Raw genomic sequence first — 5,631 nt, 5'->3', positions numbered from 1 at the left:
AAGGCTCTGGTGGACACTGGTGCCCAGTGCACCCTAATGCCGTCAAATTTTAAAGGAACAGAGGCTTTCTGTATCTCAGGAGTGACAGGGGGGTCCCAACAGCTGACTGTGTTGGAGGCTGAAGTGAGCCTAACTGGGAATGAGTGGCAAAAACATCCCATTGTGACTGGCCCAGAAGCCCCATGTATTCTTGGCATAGATTACCTCAGAAGAGGGTATTTCAAGGACCCAAAAGGCTACCGGTGGGCTTTTGGTATAGCTGCCTTGGAGACGGAGGAAATCAAACAACTGTCCACTCTGCCCGGTCTGTCGGATGATCCTTCTGCTGTGGGGCTGCTGAGAGTTGAAGAACAACAGGTGCCAATTGCTACTACAACTGTGCACCGACGGCGATGTCGCACCAACAGAGACTCTGTAATTCCCATTCACCAACTGTTTCATCAACTAGAGAGCCAAGGAGTGATTAGCAAGACTCGTTCACCCTTTAACAGCCCCATATGGCCAGTGCGGAAGTCTAATGGAGAGTGGAGACTAACAGTGGACTATAGGGGCCTCAATGAAGTCACACCACTGTTAAGTGGTGCCGTGCCAGACATGCTGCAGCTTCAGTATGAACTCAAGTCAAAGGCAGCCAAATGGTATGCCACAATTGATATTGCCAATGCCTTCTTCTCAATCCCTTTAGCACCAGAGGGCAGGCCACAGTTTGCTTTCACCTGGAGGGGTGTCCAATACACCTGGAATCGGTTGCCTCAGGGGTGGAAACACAGTCCCACTATTTGCCATGGACTGATCCACACTGCACTGGAACAGGGTGAATCTCCGGAACACATACAATACATTGATGACATCATTGTATGGGGAAATACAGCAGAAGAGGTTTTTGAGAAAGGAGAAAAAATAGTGCAAATTCTTTTGAAAGCTGGCTTTGCCATAAGGCGTGGTAAAGTCAAGGGTCCTGCACAGGAGATTCAGTTTTTAGGAATTAAATGGCAAGATGGACGTCGTCAGATTCCAATGGATGTGATTAATAAAATAATGGCGATTTCTCCACCAACTAGCAGAAAGGAAACACAAGCTTTTCTAGGTGTTGTGGGTTTCTGGAGAATGCATATTCCAAATTACAGTCAGATTGTAAGCCCTCTCTATCAAGTGACCCGGAAGAAAAATTATTTTTTATGGGGTCCTGAGCAGCAGCAGGCCTTTGACCAAATTTAACACGAAATAGTTCATGCAGTAAGCCTTGGGCCGGTTCGGGCAGGACATGATGTTAAAAATGTGCTCTACACTGCAGCTGGGGAGACTGGCCCTACCTGGAGTCTTTGGCAGAGAGCACCAGGGGAGACCCAGGGTCGAACCCTGGGATTCTGGAGTCGAGGATATAGAGAATCTGAAGCCTGTTATACTCCAACTGAAAAAGAGATACTGGCAGCATACGAAGGGGTCCGAGCTGCTTCAGAAGTGATTAGTACAGAAGCACAACTCCTCTTGGCACCCCGACTGCTGGTACTGGGCTGGATGTTCAAAGGAGGAGTCCCCTCAACACACCATGCAACTGATGCTACGTGGAGTGAGTGGATCACACTCATCACACAGCGGGCTCGAATAGGAAGCCCCAGCTGCCCAGGAATATTTGAAGTAATCACAAATTGGCCAGAAAACAAAGATTTTGATATGTCACCAGAGGAAGAGGTGACCCGAGCTGAGGAGGCACCACCATGAGAAGAGATATGCTCTGTTTATTGACGAGTCCTGCCGCATTGTAGGGAAACATCAGAAGTGGAAGGCTGCTGTGCGGAGCCCCACAGAACGGGTTGCAGAAGTTGCTGAAGGAGAGGGTGAATCCAGTCAGTTTGCAGAAGTGAAAGCCATCAAGCTAGCCCTAGATATTGCTGAGCGAGAAAAATGGCCAGTCCTTTACCTCTACACTGACTCATGGATGGTGGCTAATTCTCTGTGGGGGTGGTTGCAGCAGTGGAAACAAAGTGGCTGGCGGCATAGAGGCAAACCCATCTGGGCTGCCAACATATGACAAGGTATTGCTTCTCGAGTAGAGAACTTGTTTGTGAGAGTACGTCATGTAGATGCTCATGTACTCAAAAATCGAGCGACCAAAGAACATAGAAACAACCATCAAGTGGGCCAAGCTGCTAAAATTAAGGTAGCTCAAGTGGATCTGGACTGGCAACATAAGGGCGAAAAGTTTATGGCTCACTGGGCCCATGACTCCTCTGGCCATCGAGGAAGAGACGCAACATATAGATGGGCACATGACCGAGGGGTGGACTTAACTATGGACGTTATATCACAGGTTATCCATGAATGTGAGACCTGTGCTGCCATCAAGCAAGCTAAGAGGTTGAAACCTCTTTGGTATGGAAGGCGATGGTTAAAGTATAGATATGGGGAGGCCTGGAAGATTGATTACATCACACTTCCACAAACTCGACATGGCAAATGTTACGTGCTTACAATGGTAGAAGCAACTACCGGATGGCTGGAAACATATGCTGTGCCCCATGCCACTGCTCAGAACATTATTCTGGGACTTGAGAAACAAGTTCTGTGTCAGCATGGCACCCCAGAAAGAATTGAGTCAGATAATGGCACTCATTTTCGAAATAATCTCATAAACACCTGGGCAAAAGAACATGACATTGAATGGATATATCACATTCCTTATCACGTACCAGCCTCTGGGAAAATTGAGTGTTACAATGGGCTACTAAAGACCATGCTGAGAGCAATGGGAGGTGGGACTTTTAAACACTGAGACACACATTTAGCAAAGGCCACCTGGTTAGTCAATACTAGAGAATCTACCAACCAGGCTGGCCCTGCCCAATCTAACCTTCTGCGTACTGTAGATGGACATAAAGTCCCAGTAGTGCACCTTAACAACATGCTAGGAAAGACTGTCTGGGTTATTCTTACTTCAGGTAAAGGTAAGTCCATACGTGGAATTACCTTTGCCCAAGGACCTGGGTGCACTTGGTGGATAATGCAGAAGGACGGGGAAGTCCGATGTGTGCCTCAGGGGGACTTAATGTTAGGTGAAAAAAGCCAATAAATTGAACTGTATTAGATCAATCACCAAACAGCCCCATCAGTGCATCATTATGATTAACACATATTATATAATGGCATTGTATTCATGAAGGAACACATGAACTCAAAGTAAGGATTGGCTTCAGCAACTGATGCCCAACGACTCCCATAGACCATGAATACAGACGGTGTCGGATGCATCAGCCACCAACTCCAACTGTTAGAGACACTTAATGCCTTCCTCCTGCAAGGTCACCTGCTCACCTATTCCCTACTGACCAAGAATCACCCTTCCTGCCTTAAGAGACTATTATGACAGATGGAACGCAAAGTTATGAACCAAATGAACTTATGATACATTCTGCAGTGGTGGCCCAGTGACTGAGGGAATGATGTCTGTGTGCACGTGCCTAAAACCCAGGAGAAAGGACAACGATCAATTAGACAGTATTGGGTAATATGGAACTTGAGCATAACGTAAATGATGTGGAATAAGGGGTGGATACTGTCCTGGTTTGGGCTGAAATAGAGTTAATATTCCTTTTCAGGGACTAGATGAGTGCTGTGTTTTGGATTTAGCTTTGGGTTTGGTAGGAGAAGAATGCTGGTAGCACACTGATGTTTTCAGCTGCTACCGAGACTTCAGGGACTCTCCGACTCCTCATGTTCTGCCCGTGCGCAAGGGCACAGGGAGCAGGGAGGGAGCACAGCCACAGCACCTGACCCAAACTGGCCAGTGAAATATTCCATATCATGGAATATCATGCTCACTATATAAAGGAGGGGTGGTTGGGAAGGAGTGCTCTCGCTTCCGGGTTTGTGAATGTGGGATCTTGGTATCTCGGGGTCGCTGGCCGGGAACGGGCTGGGTATTGGTTAGCGGGTGGTGAGCAATTACGCTGTACATTGCCTGTTTATATATTTCTTTTTGTTTTCCCCCTATCATCATCATTGTTCTCATTTTATTCCCATTATTAAACTGTTCTTATCTCAGCCTGCAAGTCTCCCTTCACGCCTCTAATCCCATCCCCCATTCCCAGGTGGGGAGGAGGAAGGGAGGGTGACCAGCTGCAGTGGTTGGTTGCCGACCAGGCTCAAACCAAGACAGGTGATAAGGGTTCTATAGCAGCAAGATGTTGCAACAAGGGAGCCCAGCAGCCTGTTGGAGGTCATGAGCAGGTCTTTCTTCCTCTGGGCAGGGACTGATGGCTGTGAAGGGCTGCAGCTGGTCTGGACCAGACAGTCTAGTGTGTAAGGATATTTGAGGATAAAACTGGGGAGAGCTGGGACACTTGTGCTATGAGCCCTGGGTCTGGTGCTGAGAAGGTAGAGAACACAGAAGCATGTGTGATGCACAGAAAATGTGGGGGGTGGCAAATTTGGAGAGTAAAAATGATGTCTAGTAGTTGACCTGAATCTCTTTGGAAGTCACAATGTGAGTTGGTGACCTTCCATGCTGGAGCTCAGGGGAGTCACTGCTAGTGTTTCTGTCCTGACCTGTGCCCTTGCAGGAGGGATGAGCTGATGCAGAGGGATGTTCCTGTGAGGCCCCAGAGGGGTCCCCCTGTGCTGTGTGTCTCCCTGCTGATGCCCAGAGAGGAGCATGTCTGTGTTTCATCAAACATTGCCTCAGGGACATAAAGAGGGCCAAGAAACTCTGCTCAAGACAGTGTGTGCATGAACAACACTGGTGCCCATGTGCCATGGGATGATCCTCAGCACGGCTTTGTCAGCTGTCCTGGGAACATCAGAGATCTCGCTGGGACAGACCTCCGGAGGGAGGATGCTGCATCCAGGCCTCAGCTGCAAGAAGTGCCTCTCCCTGGGACTGGGGGGACGGTGGCCTCCCTGTGGGCAGTGTGCCCTGGTCTGGGAACTGAGGTTAAGGTGAAGGATGTGTGTGAGGAGGGGAGCAGTCTGTGTACCAGTGAGAATGACCATGAGGAGAGAGACAGAGTCTTTGCAGAGACCCCTGAGCGGAGAGATCCTGATCCCTGTGGAGCAGGGAAGGAGACCCAGCTGGAGAACACCCCAAAGACACACTGAGTGGAGAGTCCTGCCCAGGGGAAGGCTGGGGGCTTGTGGTGCAAGAGGAAGGCTCATTCTAACCTGTAGATGTGCAGCTACAGTGCACGGGCAGTGCTCTGGCAAGAGGGGAAGGAGCAAGGAGGGCCAGGGCAGGATGGATGAAGGCAGCCGGGCTCTGCAAGACCCTAAGGGAGAAAAACATTGCTGAAGCCCGCGGTTGAACCAGGGACCTTTAGATCTTCAGTCTAACGCTCTCCCAGCTGAGCTACTTCAGCCCTGCCCCAGCAGCCCTTGTCCCTGTGCCACCCGTGCCAGGCCACAGCCTGACACATGTGAGGAGAGCTCCTTGGGGATGTTCCCAGGAAAAAGCTGTGCCCAGTGCAAGCAGAGTGGGCCTGGCCTCTCCCTGCCCCTGTGGCCAGGTGGGCTCCAGGTGTGGGGTGGGTGCCAGCTTGCAGTGGGAGTGACAAGATATGTGTTGGGCCTTAAATACAAAGGTGATTGTTGCAAAGTCAAGTGAGCAGGCCAGGCGTGTGCAGCTGTAAAGGCTGAGGG

At 49.7% G+C, this 5,631-nt stretch overlaps 1 non-coding gene across 1 annotated transcript; it reads right to left on the bottom strand.

Moving 5' to 3' along the window:
* Nucleotides 1-5,278: 5,278 nt before the first annotated feature.
* On the bottom strand, nucleotides 5,279-5,351 carry TRNAF-GAA. The gene has a single exon. It is a non-coding gene; the product is annotated as a tRNA-Phe (tRNA).
* Nucleotides 5,352-5,631: the final 280 nt, after the last annotated feature.

The sequence above is a fragment of the Tyto alba genome, unplaced genomic scaffold (assembly GCF_018691265.1).
Source record: "Tyto alba isolate M040663 unplaced genomic scaffold, T.alba_DEE_v4.0 Super-Scaffold_34, whole genome shotgun sequence".
In the NCBI taxonomy this organism is placed as follows: Eukaryota; Metazoa; Chordata; class Aves; order Strigiformes; family Tytonidae; genus Tyto; species Tyto alba.
Note: the sequence above shows the minus strand (reverse complement) of the source record. Positions and strands in the feature narration are given on the sequence as shown.